Source organism: Phymastichus coffea, unplaced genomic scaffold (genome assembly GCF_024137745.1).
Source record: "Phymastichus coffea isolate CEN01 unplaced genomic scaffold, Cenicafe_Pcof_1.1 PCOF00040, whole genome shotgun sequence".
Lineage (NCBI taxonomy): Eukaryota > Metazoa > Arthropoda > Insecta > Hymenoptera > Eulophidae > Phymastichus > Phymastichus coffea.
The window spans coordinates 1,598,014-1,614,259 of NW_026706851.1; the positions used below are offsets into that span (position 1 = coordinate 1,598,014).

General features: G+C 34.3%; 1 long non-coding RNA gene across 1 annotated transcript; it reads left to right on the top strand.

Moving 5' to 3' along the window:
- Positions 1-13,273: 13,273 nt before the first annotated feature.
- Positions 13,274-15,473, top strand: LOC131664111 (uncharacterized). The gene is made up of 5 exons (XR_009301912.1): positions 13,274-13,529; positions 13,846-13,955; positions 14,023-14,203; positions 14,366-14,535; positions 14,598-15,473. It is a non-coding gene; the product is annotated as an uncharacterized LOC131664111 (long non-coding RNA).
- The last annotated feature ends 773 nt before the right edge of the window (positions 15,474-16,246 follow it).

Sequence of the window (16,246 nt, forward strand, 5' to 3'; positions counted from 1 at the left end):
TCTATGTGTTTTTCTTTGTCGTTGTCTGTTCTGTTATTGCTTGGTTTCTCGAGTTTGATGAAGAGGTGTGTAATAGAGCTGAAGATGGCTCCGAGTAGGTGGAGCGACCAGCCGTAGATTGCGTGTAGTGCGTATCCTCTAATTATTGTATCTATTATTAATTTTATTGTGTTTATTAAGATCAATGTCATAATTATAACTGAAGAGATTGATCCGCAAGTGATCATTTTGTTTATGATCATATTCCAGGTGCTGACTGCAATGTTTTTTATGGTATTTTCTGAGAAGATGCTCCCACTCGTTATCACGTCTCAAGACGTATCTTTACTCATAAAGAGAGAATCTCGTATAGATTTCTAACCGATTTATTAACTCAAAATATATATAAGGGAGGGATTTGCCGAGAGACTTTCGCACGCTGTTTCGGTATAACAAATCGAACGGGGAGAGAGAGAGTAAATCTCGCGGACTATTCGCTCGCATGCTTTTAACAAATTCGCCGCGCACGCTGCGCGGGATCGTACGCTAAAAACAAATCGACAAAAGTGCTGTGCACCTACCGCTAAGTTAACGGGGATACGGTGGCCAACCGTATCCGATTAAAACCGTTGCTGATGAACTGCCTCTGCGGCTGCTGCTCCGCGGTTGTTGTTGCGTGGCTGCAGGAGTTGCAGAGGTTGAGCTCGCTGAAGCCGAGGTCGCACACGTTCAGCAATGCGCGCACTCGGCACTCCACTCACAATTGTTATTATCGGCGACGGTATCACACACGTTGTACGGTGTGTGCACTCGTCCCACCGCACCGATTGTTGTTGTCGGTCGTTTATGCACACGTTGCGCAGTGTGTATTCCCACCTCACAACTCGCTAATAATATACACAGCTCCCTGGATCTCACTCGTAAATAAAAGGACTCGTTGTTGCCTCTGACTCGTCGATCACGATGTAGCCGGACTGAAGAACACAGTCATACTGGCTAGCTAACTGTCCCCTCCCGGTCATTGCCCCTAACGCGCCCTCTCTCTCTCTCTCTCTCAAACCGATCGCGGCTGTTACGCTCAGCCGCTTAGTAACCCACGCGAGTCTAAACGATTTTCGGCAATCGTTGCACAAAATATTAATTATTAATAGTTAATAATATATACCTATCGTTTATTAATAATAATAAAAAAGTAAATTCGTCTATTTCACAGAAGGGAAATATTTTGCAAACGCCCACATCAAATTTCAACGATCATTCATGAAATAATATCCCAAAGAAATTTTGCTAGGCCGCGTTTCAAATTTCACGTTACCAATACTAGTCGGTCAGCTAAGCACAAAATGTGGGAACGGTAGAAGCACGCACTCGATCTCAGAACCAAAAACTCTAATTACGCTTACGCGACCAAAACGAAACTCCGCTGAATTCCAGAGCGTCCGATCGTATGAAAAACAATTTTTCCACGTCTCCGGCGTGGCCTTTAGCCTGCTTGGAGACGAGCGTCTTATTCACCCGTATCGCACTTCACCAGCACAAGAAAGAAATTATATTTTTTTTCAATCGCGATTGTAATTAAATATAACCTAAATATTAAATTAAAGGGAAAACAATATATGAATTAATGAATAAAATAAATAAAAATAAAAATAAATAATATTAATAATAATAATAATGACAGCGGATTAATTAATATGTATTAATAGTAACCAATATGCGTCAACATATATTAACACTACGTAAAATATATATGTATATTTCACACATCAATCAACACGTATAGTGTATTAATACCAATTGCATTAATACACGTGCTACCCAATATACATATATAAATAAATTTATAAGGTCATTCGATAAATTATTGAAAATGTCATCAACGCGAGGGAAAAGTGAAAAGACCAAGCCTGATAACCACGCTCTGCTACCAATTGATAAGTGACAGTTCGCGCGAGCCGAACTTATCCCGTGAGTAGGCCTTTTTAACAGCCGAGCGGCCTTTGTTTCGGGCGGCAATCAGGCTCTCGGGCACCCCGTCCCGTTCCCGCGTCGATAACGAAGTCTTTGTAAATTCGAATCCGGGCTCCCGATATCGCGATCGTGAGATATTCGTTCGGACGTAATCGTATTTATTTATCCGTACTCGGTTATATGTATATAATAAGCAATAACGGGGAAGCATATGGATACACTTAACGGGCGTTTAATAGTACGTGTTAGATTTATTTTATAAACATTAAGTACATGAATAAATGATAAAGCGGAGATAATAAAATGATTAGAGCTATATAGACGCGTGTACTTCGCTTCGCGTTGTCTATTATCTATGAACAATATGGTACTTACTTATTTTTTGAAATAAGGTTATTGACAATCGGTCCTATATGTATATATATACGGTTCTATTTATCGGTCTTCTCTCCTGTCTATTTCAAATTAAATCGTATGGTCCGTTATTTGTATATATCTATATATACTATAATTAAATATCCAGTACTTTCAGATAGCGTGCACAAGAATAACGACTTTGTTTCCTGGACTTTTATTATTACTATATCTCTGCAGATGTGTACTGATTTAAGCTTTTCAATTAAATTTTAGTTTACTAAAATTATGATTACTCCGAATATTATTTCAGAATAATACTGCACGAACGGATCAAATTGAATATACTTCAAACGGTGAAATGAATTCAGTACTGCGGCCTAGTAGCTCTAGCGCTCAGCTCTGACTGACTAATTCTAACGTCGTTGTTTTCGCCGGTTATATATCCTTTGTCCCTTGCATCCGTCTCTCTCTCTCGTGCATATGCTTTAGACGTTTACGCTTCTCGTATCGGCTCGTCTTACCTAGCTAAGCACGCTGACCGAAGCATGCTGTCGCAGCATGCTGCCGCAGCGTGAATCAGCCTCTACCGCTCATTCTTACCGAGTCGCGCACACGAATACTGCTAGCTATACTATGTCCAAACGGAAATCTCGAGAGCGAAATATTATTCGATAAAATACAATTATAACACAATGAAGCGTCACGTAACACAAATATGTTGTAATTTTTAATGTATATTTTGGATAAAACAAATTGAGTTGCTGTACGAATTTAAATGCTGTTAATAACTCTCTAATTAATAATAATAATATAATTTACTTCTACACATAAAAAAGTCTAAAAAAGTTTATCTCGATTCTCACAAACATTTCTTACTTATTTTTGCCGAATAGTATCATCACCGTCTGAACTGTATGAAGAAAGCATCACTAGCGAGAGCCAGCGAAGGCAAAAGAAAAATTCTATGTTAATATCTGAAAAAAGACTTCAGTGGATAAATAATATTTGGGCCTCTCTTGTTATGATGAGAGTCCTTCTGTTCCATACGATCGAGTATAGTTTAATCGTGGATTGCTTGACATGAAACTACGATGCTTGTTTCAAAATCAAAATTCGTGCCGACGATGACGTGTGCCTGAATGTCTTAATTTTCATAGTGTGTTTCTATTTCAAATTTTTCTCTCTTTGTCCCACGATTCATAGCCAATATACAATACAAATATACAAAAACCGATAAGGCCTTCGCTCTCGAATTTACGACTGTACGATCAAGTGTCGCCGACACTCGAAAATTCTTTGGAGGAGAAAACAAATTGAAACGAAATGTACATGATTATGCCATTTTTTAATATTTGTCTCTGCGTCTTATTAGATTAAGTTTGGCTTGTAAAATGGCAGGTTTTTTCCTCTCAGACGGCGAGGTTTTTTATGCCGGCCATTTATTTAAGTTTAGTTTAATTTTAAACCTTTTCACGTTTTCTCTGCGATTATATAACTTGTGATCTTCGTAAAATTAATCAACTAGATATAAGCTAAACGAGCGAGCGCAATCATAATTTGATTTACAAAAATTGTTATAAACCGAGCGATTGAAATTATACAGAATGATGCCAGCCGATGCAAGTCGAATTATAATAAACATAGTGGAGAATTTGATCGAAAGGAGAATTGTACAATTGCCACATGTCAGTTTGAACAAAAAATACAAAAAGCTACTGTCACTTGCTCTCAAGCTCGCAATTCGAATCGCATGCACATCCATAGATCGGATGGGAGCCCTGCATACCGCAATATATGCAACCTCGAACATTTATCGTGCACAGGCACACCACCTTCGAATATTTATCGTGCAAAGGCACATCATCGCTGAATATTTATCGTGCAAAAGCACACTCTCATTAAGCATTTTTAGCGTGCAACAGTACACCATTATTTGAATGTTTTGAAAGACCTTGCAAAGGCACACGATCAATTTATAGAGCTAGCAGTATGGTGTGTTTGGCTACGCGTATAATTTCAATGATAAGCTAAAAACGAAAACTGATGCTTTCCACCTCGAGATCCCTTTGAGGGGAAGAAAAGGATGGAGGAGAGTAACGTTTTGGTTGCTCGGCTCATTCGGCAGGCATCATTCATGTATAGTCAGAAAGCTTTTGGCTACCAGCGAGGCAAGTTGTCATTTTGCTATTACATCGACTCACGCGTAACTTGTAATTTCCGATTGTCTAAAGATATTGTTTATTTTATAATTTGACTTAATTTGGTTTTATTTATAATCAATAAATTATAATAATTTTATTTATAGTCATAATAAATTAAATATATTTTTAAAATAATTTTTTATTCACACTAAATCTTATTGTGAACAATTTGGTGCCCCGGGTGAAGAATTTGCGAATAAAAGTGTGTATAGGAAAGCGTTTTTGTGAGTTTAAAATTTAATTCTGATTGATTTGTATCTCCGTTGCATCAATGGCTCCAAGGAAACGACAAGCATCAGTGACAAGCGCGGTTGCCAGCGGTAAGAGAGCCAAGCAACCACGCGGAAGGTCGGCGGTACCCCGTGGACGAAGCAGGAACACACGCAACGCAGCACGTTCTGCACTTACGAGCCAAGTCGCAATAGGCCAACAGAAAGTTTGGTATCGTTTCCGTCCATGGAATATCGTCTGTGGCGATACGATGGGCCCCTTTCCAAGATCGCCTCACTTACTCATCTTCATGGATATTTTCACGAGATGGATAGAGTGTATTCCGATCCGTAATGCCAATGCCAAAACGATCAAGAGAGAGATCAATCATCGCATGTTTTTACGTTTTGGAATCCCTGATAGGTTTCTATCAGACAATGGCACGCCCTTTAAAAACTCGTTAGTTGACTCTTTCTTAGAGGCCCATGGCGTCTTTCATGGCACATGCGCTCCTTATTCCCCCAAATCGAACCCGAACGAGCAAGTGAACCGCTCCATTAAAACTATGATCGCGACATTTATTGTAGACAAGCATAACAAGTGGGATGAACATATTGGCGAATTTGCCTTCGCCTACAACACTGTCATCCATGTGATCACTCGCTCAAGTCCAGCCTTCTTAAATTACGGACGGAATCCAGAACCACCGTATAACGTTCGACGCAAGGAAGAGCACGCTGCTTTACAGCAGCTAGAAACTACGGCTCATGAGGAATGGTACTCTCGCATGCAAAAGCTCGACGAATTACGAGCCGATACCCGCGAGAGGAGTGAAGTTGCTCGGTTGCGACAAAAGAGGTACTACAATTAGAAACATCACAACATAAATACGCTGGCCTTTTTGTTGTAATATCTCGCCTCGGTATAAATTCTTATCAGCTTCGGAATAAGAATGGAGTCGATATAGGAAAGGTCGCCATCTGCGACATGAAGCCCTGCTTCGATGCCGAAAAATTCCCTTCGGGCGCGACACATGACGAAGGTGACGTCTCGTAAGGGGAAAACTTAGAGTTTTCTATCAATGAAAGTGCTCAAGCTGATCCTCTACCTGTGGTAGATGAATCACTAGTAGTAGCTTCTTCTGCGCCCGTGAATGCCGACACGAAGACTCAGCTGAGTTCAAGCCAAGCTCCTCTGGTACCGATGGCTGTTCCCCTTCGGAAAAGAGGCCGACCATGTGGCACCAAGAAAGCCGTACCGCCACCGGTAGCGACCTCGTCTCGGCGGCTGCGCCCTAGAGGCAAGCTTGACGCTTAACTTACTACTCAATCACACACGACACCATAACAACACTATCTTACACTACACGACACCATAACAACACTGAGCCTACGCCATACTCTTGAAGACCTTTCACAGTCTCTTCTGCCCTTGGCTTGCTCACTGCCTTGCTTCCGCTTGCGCCTTACCGCTTTCAATTTCTTTCCTCTGATTGCCCCTATTAATTTCGATGAATCCTTTACAGAGAATACTACCCGTCAAGAAAGCCAGCGAGGAGTCCGACGTAGTCCAAGTGACTATCCCCCGAAGCCTGCTGGCCCAATTCGGGGAGGTCGCTTCCGAGATGGCCAGTTCGCAGGTTTCGCTCTTGGGCAGAACGCTACGACGCCAAGCGTAATCCATTACGTACTTATGGTAAGGAAGTAAGGCATCAACCACTGTTTCAATTAAATTTAAAATTATTGCTAAGAATGTCTACAATATTCCAGAATTACTAAAAACAATTATTTATACACATTCCACAAACTTCAAAATAACAGATCAGCAAATCATTACGCTCAACAATAAATGAACGATTTATAGAGATAGAAAATCCTCAAAATTGATCGATTTTCATAAAAATTAGTCTGCAGAGGTTTTTTTTTATTTTTTCATTACTAATTTATCATTAGACTTCAAAAAATTGAAGATTGACAATCCAATATGGCGGCAAAAAATTATTAAGATTTTTTAGGTCGTTTATTAGATATACTTGTTATTTGATCAATAATGTTTCGATAATTTTTGTAAATCCGTATTTTAGCCGTGAAATCACGTTGTCCAGCTCTCACCACGTGGAGGTAAAGGAATAATAGAGAATCTCTCTTTTTTTTTTTTTTTCTTTTTTTTGTTGTTTTTTTGTTCCTTTTTTTCTATTTAAATCTTTTTTTTTGTTTCCTTTTTTTTTCTGTTCTTCGAAATCTAGTACAAGAAAAACAAATAGGTACAAACGATATTGCTTTGGAACTTGCCAGATACTACCTTGCAAAGTCAAACGTAAATATATCACATAAATCTGTCACAGTAAAGTCAAAGAAAAACTATGAAAATTTTAAAAAATGTGCGACGAGAACTCAAAGAATGTGTGAAAGCTGCAATGTTTATTCTTGTTCTGCTTGCTTCCAAACTTTACATAAGTAAATAAAAAGAAAAAATATATACGCGTATCTATTATATATTTATTTATTCTAGTTATAAATAGTGAATTCAATAAAAACAAATAAAAAAAAGAAAAAAAAGAAAAAAAAAAAGAGATTCCCTATTATTCCTTTACCTCCACGTGGTGAGAGCTAGGCAACGTGATTTCACGGCTAAAATACGGATTTACAAAAATTATCGAAACATTATTGATCAAATAACAAGTATATCTAATAAACGACCTAAAAAATCTTAATAATTTTTTGCCGCCATATTGGATTGTCAATCTTCAATTTTTTGAAGTCTAATGACAAATTAGTAATGAAAAAATAAAAAAAAAACCTCTGCAGACTAATTTTTATGAAAATCGATCAATTTTGAGGATTTTTGGCCGCCATATTTGATCCGCCATTTTAAATTTTCAAAATCTGACAACAGATTCTTGATCAGCGATCAACAAAACCCCCATATACGAATTATCATAAAAATTGAATAATTTCGAAAATTTTCAGCCGCCATATTGGATCCGCCATCTTGAATTATCTAGATCTGATAACAGATTCAATATCAGCAACTCAAAAAACCTCCGAAATGCAACTTTAATAAATTTTAGAGCATTACAACTAAGTTTATACACATATATCTAAACGAACAAAAAAATTTTGGCTTCTGGCCGCTATTTTGAGTCCGCCATCTTGGAAAAAAAAATTTTCTACCCCCACATTTTAAAGGTGGGGATCCATGGACGCAAAAAATTCACAAATTAGATAAATCCACAAACATTTTCGATGTGAAAATAAATAATTAAAAACTTTTACCGTTCGAAATTTCATGTTTTTTGTTAAATAAACAATCACAACTTTTTTAATAATCATTTCTTCAAAATTCTGGCTGCGCCAATCAAAAGAGCGGACAATTTTACGTCGACTATGACTATTCCTAATTTTTTTTGCAACCGATTTTATATTAAATAAAATCGTTGAAAAATGTATAAAAAAAACGTCCGTTTGGGCGGTAATGGATTAATGTGCATTTATAGCGTGTAATGGGGTAGTTAATCCGTTTTTTTATTTCGTTATTTCGCGTTTATTAGTCGGAGAGCAGAAGGGGACATGAGTCAGTCAACCAACTTACTACTAATAACAATGACGACCGTAAAATTATCGTTTCGATCAAGCGTGAGTTAGTTTATTTTCCAATAACTCTACAAGACGGTTGGCCCGCGTGTTTATGTTTATGCGGCGCGCGCGCGACAATAACATGCATCGCCAGATCGTTCGCAGATTTTTGTTCGCAAAGTTAGTTTACATGCACGCTACCGATTTTTACAGAATCGCCGGTACAAAGGAATAGTAATTAAGCGCAGTCATACATTAGAAATCGCGGTATTAAGCTGGCCAGCTTACCTTAATAAACGGTCGTACTATCGGGGGGGGGGGGGGGGGCAGGTTCGTATTGCCGCTTTCGGTATCTCAGGTTATTTGAAAGAGGGAATCCGCGCCCTCGATATCGTCTACGATGGCAAAACTCCACACCCACACACACACTCCAAACGGTAGCGACGAAGGTATAAGTTTCGGTAAGAACTATCAGCTGGATCACTTCCGCACTCTTGGAAAACTCGTGTTGCCCTTGTAGGCAGTTGTATGTTCGGATTGCTAATCCTCGACTGGTTCTTTCATATTCGCTCGCGTTCCGTCCCGTCTCGTACCGAGTTCCTTTTTTCTATTTTCCTCAACCGGTAGGTGCAGCCCTCGCAGGTAGCCGCGTGATTGAGACGGTAGCGCAAACAAGACGTTTACCGTCACAAGCGCTAGTCATTAAATATAATATAATATGCATAATAGTTCTGTAATAATTGGAAAAAAATTGTCTTTTAATCAAAGATACAACGTTATTATTTAATTTTAGTAAATAATTTCTTAAATTTATAATAAACGCTTTTGATGCTAAAATCCAAGTCGATACAATTTTTATAGATTGAAGTAATTCTTTTGACTGTGTTAACCATTCTCTTCTCTCTACTAAACTATTCTTTTATGGTAATTTATATCTTATTTATTAAATCGTAAATATTCTGTTAAATTCCAACAATTTATCTCATATTCATATAGCGTATTTTCAGGAGTTCCTTAAGCTTCACACACGGGTCTATTATTTTTTATAGTTTTCATAAACAATTTAATAACTAAGATTAAATATTCAAAAAATTCTTTCTATGCTGATGATACCAAACTATTTAAAACCGCTGTCTCTTCTAGGGATGCTCCAATGGGATCTTAATTGTTTCTTTCAATGGTGCTTTAACAATGGCCTTTCCCTCAATATCGCTATCAAATGTGCTATCCTTCTTTTTCCTAATCGAAAAATCCTCTCCTTTTTAATTATTCTTTCACTAATTTTAGGATTAGTCGTGTTTTAGAATTTAAAGATCTAGGTGTTACTTTTCATTTGAAACTCACTTTGGTTTCTCATATTAGCTATTCATGTCTCTCTGCATCTAGAACCCTATCCTGTCTTCAAAAATAATCATAACTTACAACGCCCAGGTACATTGATAATTTTATATTAGGCCTTTGTTCGTTCTAAACTTACTTATACTTTTGTAACGTACCACTTTATAGAGTCTATTTATCAAGACTAGAGATTATCCAACATCGCTTGATACGTTATATCTTACTGATAGATTTGGTATCAGAATGGATAGGTTTCATCATGACTATTCATTGGCTGCCCAATCATTGAGCATCTGCTTTATTCTTCTTTCATTAAATTACATTCGGTATTATTTATATATAAGATTGGTCAATGCCTCATTGCTTCCTGCTACGTAACTAGTCGCATCTTTTATTCTGTGCCTTTTCGCCTTCTTCGCAATAGTGTTAAAACATTTTACATCCCCACCCGTAAAGATGGATTGAATCATCTTTTTGTTATTGAAGGATCATGCGAAATCATAAATGGCCGTAAATTACCTCTAGATATTAATTTTATTTCTATTGGAAACTTAAAAACCATTGTAAAAGTGCAGACATTATCCTACACTTAGTCATTATTAGCTGAATTAATTAATTAATTAATTATAAATCTATATATTTATTTTTATTGTTTTACTGCTTATTGTTAGACGTTTATTTGCGTATTATTTTTATTATTGTTTCTATTATTTTGTTTTTCTATTTTTTAGATGAAAGTATTCTCCTGTATAACTAATAAAAAAAAATTTTTTTTAAATGAACTTACTATTCAAAATATATTTATATTCCTACAAACTTTTAAAGAATCATAAATTTTCATGGTGAAATTTTTTTTTATTTGAACAGAATATTTATATAAATGTAATAAGCTTATAAATGCATATTTTTTTAAATCCTATATGAGATCACAGAGAATAATTCATTTTTTTTAATTCCATGTAGGATCTTATATGGGATTCAAAAGGCTTAATAATTTTAAATAATCCAATGTGGGATACTATATTAGTTTTCATAGAAAAAACTCATTTTTTAGGAATCCCATATGGGATTTTAGATTATAAATTTGATGAAATTCCTTTAAGAAATACTATATAGGTCCCATGTGGGATCTCACGAGGAAATTTCTAATAGGGTATTCATTCTATTGAGAATCTTATGTACTAAGAGCAAATGGTAGTCGAAAGACGTACTAGGTAATTTGTCGTAGCATCTGAGTATAATACATCACTGGCTATCCGTACCAAACATGTTGAGTAGTTCCAGGACGAAATGGGATCATCAAGACCAGAGCATATATCTGTTGATGAAATAATTCATTAGGACATGAACAAAGATAGGTATTATGCAGAATGAAAAGTACAATTAATATAGCATAAGAGGATATTAATTTGGTTAATTAAAGATGAATGCAAAATAATGACAATTGAGAATCTAGGTGAAAATGTATCAAGAGCAGTGTGTAAGTTATAGATGATTGAAAATTCGAGGAGACAGAGGGAGAGAAAGAGAAAGCGAGAGAGAGACAAACAATTTCGTTTATTTTTGGTTATAAGTATAACAATTACACAGGCCTGCAAGGTTTTGTTCTTTTGCAACTGAGGGTCATTTCCGAAGTAATTTTTGGCGTAGAATTCGAATCCGTCATCAGAATTTCTCCATCACGTCAGGTTTTTGAGTAATCGTCCCCTAAAGGTCGAAAAAACACGTTTTTTGGCCATATTCAAGGCTTGATTACATCGTGAGTTTATATTCTTTTCAAAAACGGTTGACGGCATCTTAAAGAAGCACTCTTACCCTTCAAAACCCATTTTTCAAATTTAAGATATCATTTTTTTTCATCAAGATATCATCAATGGAAATTTGCCATTTTTAAAGTTTCACCATGAGCTTAAAAATTCGGCCAATTGTCCTGGAAGAATACGATATATAAAAATGATTCTAGAATCATTATAAAAAAAAAACTAAGAAATATATCGTATTCTTCCAGGACAATTGGCCGAATTTTTAAGCTCATGGTGAAACCTCAAAAATGGCAAATTTCCATTGATGATATCTTGATGAAAAAAAATGATATCTTAAATTTGAAAAATGGGTTTTGAAGGGTAAGAGTGCTTCTTTAAGATGCCGTCAACCGTTTTTGAAAAGAATATAAACTCACGATGTAATCAAGCCTTGAATATGGCCAAAAAACGTGTTTTTTCGACCTTTAGGGGACGATTACTCAAAAACCTGACGTGATGAAGCAATTCTGACGACGGATTCTAATTCTACGCCAAAAATTACTTTGGAAATGACCGTAAGTTGTAAAAGAACAGTGATGACTCTCTATTTTGCAGGCCTGTGTTATGATACATATCACATCGCCAAGTTTTTCATCGGAAAGCTAGCTAATCAATCATTCACGGTTTTTATTTCAAAGTATTGTAAATTGTAGATCCAAAAAATAATTTTAGAAAAAAACTGAAAAAAAAAATAATTTTGTTCGGTCATTACAGAATGAATTAACAGATGCAACATTGTTGTTAATTAATAAATTTATTTATTAATGAGAGAGAAAGAAAGATTTAATGTATACTAAAACTCCTGGTAATGATATTAAATAATCTCGACCTAGTAGTGAGTGGTGGTGGCAACGAACCTGGTGGACCTGGTAAAAACAAGTCATTCAAGCTCATTGATTTTGATTTAGCAGCCGCATTGTATATTGATGCCGGGTTTCGGTACCATGAAGAAGAATAAATAAACTTTGTGTACTGAAAAGCAAATTTGTATTATGAAGATAAGCTTTTATAAGTTACAAGCTCTTTCAAGCCAATCAATGTTCTCTTCGTCTTTACTAAGACGATTATAATTAGTTGCTGCAGTCGCTATGGTCATAAGGAATTAGACAGTCACTAAAAACAAAATTTATGACAAATAATATAATCATTGTTTTTGCGTTGCTGAGCAACTTTCGAACACAACAATAATATAAATTTGCATACTTCGTTCCATAACAATATATAGAATTTTCATAGGAGACTCACTCAATTGTCGATATTTTTTTAATCCCACGTAAAGTTCTATTGTAGAAGTCAGTGCCGAGTATAAAAATGCAATTAATAGTTTCTTATCAATATTTTGTCTTTCTTCTTCTCTGTTCTTTAGATAGCGAACAGACAACCTACTCTATTAATTTATCAATTCTTGCAAGCGTCTAGATCAATTAACTTTAAGACTAGCTAAAAGCAGTGTTAGAGTCTTCCAACAAATTGATTTATTTTCGCAAAGAATTATGTAATTTTATCGAATTGCAAGTAGTTTAACGCTGCTTCAAGCCATTTACGCGAGCTAGGGTACTGATTGATCGTTGTATCCAATTTTTATGACATCAATAATGACATCAATTTATGACATAAATTTTTACTATACTCCTATTTGGTTAAAACTTTCTTTACGCTTTTCAAACTCAATCATAAATTATACGCACATAACTTTTAAATTCCCGCGTGTTGCATAGCTTTCTTCTGTACCGATTTATCGACGTGCTGGGTATTACATATATATATACACGATCATTTATGTACTGCTCGCTTTGCCCTGGGTGGAGCAGTAAGACATATTGTAGCAGCAACAGCAACAGCCGATAGCCCAGGGACCGATGTAGTAGCAATGATGAGCGATGCCAGCGCGATATATTTGTTTTTGTTTATGTTCTATGTCCTGGTTTGAGTTTGTTTCAGTGTTTATTTTGATTTTGTAATAATGCCATATTGGTAAACATAATATAGTATCGGTTCGTTGTTAAAAATAAAAATTTTCGAATAGAGAGAAAACTCTTTGTTATATGAATCAGATGTAACTGAAGCAAAAGTTTCCTCATGTATGCTGCATTAAGGTATAACCTCCATAATTGTTTATTTGAAATTAGAACAATGGTACTACTTTATTTACTGATAAAAATATGACAATCTTAAATTATAGTATTAAAAACGGATAGTGTTCATGAAATATAAAGTGTTTAAATTAATCATATTACAAAATATTTATAAATAAAAACAAATTTATTATAGTAGGCTTGAAATTTAATTTCGATAGAAGATGATAGAGATAGAAAAGCTATAGAACACCTCATTCACTTACAGGAAAAAATTTTTATCCATATTTTTAATTATTACATTCTAAAACAATTCTAACTAATTATTTTCATGTAGGTATAAAATTAATCTTGGAAATGCTGTGTGACAGATGAGTACATCCACAGAGACATGGAAGAGAATCATCAATTGCAAAAAGATTTGGCTCAAAAAATCCCATTAAAATGGTAAGCTTATAATCATCTAATAAATCTAGTACTTACAACTTAGTAAAGTGTTGAAGTTTTATTTCAGTGGTACATTTTTGTTCAGGAGATATTATAAAGAGAGAAGTTATCAATTATCTAAGCTATCCAGATAATTTGGTACAAAAACGAAGACAAGAGCTAGAAATAGAGATATTAAAACTACTTCTGAAATTATTACTTTTTCAGAGGATGGTAGCTCTGTCCAACTTGAAGATTATGACACTAAGGTAGATGACATTTTATGTGATGTGTGCATGTGTCTGTGTTTATATATGTAAAACTTATAACTTATTTATAACTAAATTTAATATAAAAATATAATATAAAAATGATTTATAACTAAAACTGAATATAGATTTATAGTTTACTGTGTATAATTCGAACTATAGTTTGCAGGATATCATCACAGAAGATCGTGAAAGCAGTTCAGAAGTTATATTATTAGATGGAGACAGTGGAAGTGATAGTCAAATAGATAGTCTCCAACATAAAAAAATTTGGTTATTGAAATAACCAAAAAAAATTTATAAATTACTACCATAAATTAATTAATAATAATGTAAGTATGTCTAATAAGCATTCTTCTTTTCTACTAGGAATTCATAAACGTTTATTTTCCAGTTTGCTGTATTACCACTCAACCAATGATCATAATTATTTTAGAAACAAAACGAGACAGAAATTGTAAAACAAATATTTTGGACACAAACCATTACTGATTTATAAAGAAGATTCTATGTAAATTTATACAGAAGAACTATAAACATTATATAATATGTTTTGATTATAATTTAGTTAAATTCAAAGAGATCGATATAATAGTGTGAAGGCAAAGAGTATTTCAGTACCTGTGGTTCATAATGAATTAATCATACTTAAATTTGAAATTATTGAGTGTGTTTATTCAATTTCAAATGATAACATAAGAAATAACTTTAAAAATGTTAAATTATGTTCAAAATTAATGATTGTTAGATCTGATATATTAATAAAACACGAAATTGACTACTTTGAATTCACTCATCTACCTCCATTCAAAGTATAAGAAGATGAAGCTGATATAACTTGCACTATGATTAGTGCTATGGGTTATATAAATTATATAAATTAAGTTATATAAATTATATAAATTTATATAAATTAAGTTATATAAATTAAGATCTAGCTTTAACTCTCTAGAATAACCAATATATGTTCCAAGACTGTAGAGAAAACAAAATAATAAATGAGAAATATATTAAGATGTCTAAGAGAAATGTTTTGTTACAATACTATTTATAAATCTTGAATTATTGTTTATTTGAAAATCTGTAACGATTTTTACAGCTTGAACAGTTTAGCAAGTAAAAGTTCAGATTGAAGCTTGACTAAGAATGTCTGCTCTTCCCAGCAATACAATTAAAAAATATATTTTATAAAAAGTAAAAACATGTGCAAGTACAATCAGATAGAAGATTTCTGTATATACAGATATATCGATAGTAATTTCTTCAAATTTAATGTTTGTAAACTATATAAATGTTAATACAATTTTAGTGCACTATTATTAAATCTATATTATCAAAACTTAATTGTTTGGCGATTGTTTCAATAAAATTATACTGCATATACCTGATCACGTACATATCTACCATAACTGATAAAGAATTACAATTTATATTCAACAATATAAATATTGAGAAATGAATATGTAATTGGAAATGGGTTTATAACGATTTTTTCTACCCTGCAGATGGTAAAGTAGATTTGGAAATTGGAAAAAAATGATTCTCGCTCAAAAGAAAGCATAAAAATTGGATTGATCTTTAAAAGAATAAATTTTCTGAATAAACATTAGTAAAACCACAACAGTGTCGGAAGCAGAAACTTATCTATAAGACGTAGGTTATTTTGAGCTGCTGATATAAATTGATGTTTGATGAATTGATATGAACCAGTCTCACCACTTTAGGTTTGAAAAGTAAATTTGAATTCAGATAATAAGATAATGTCTGAATATTTCTTAGTATAGAAATTTTATTATTTACACTGTAGCCCAAATAGCGTTGAAGCTAAAGGGGGATGTCGTAGGTGTAAAATGGTCAACCCAAGAGATTTTCATGTCTTCCGGTTTGCTTTGAATATACGAATTTCGAGGGTGACTGACATGGTCGAAAAGTTAACAGGTAGTTAGTTATCAACAATTTAAATGTTTAAACGACTATAAATAGTTTACCTGTATTCTGAAAGGTCACACATTCTTTATTGCATAAATAATAAAAGTTTTCTTT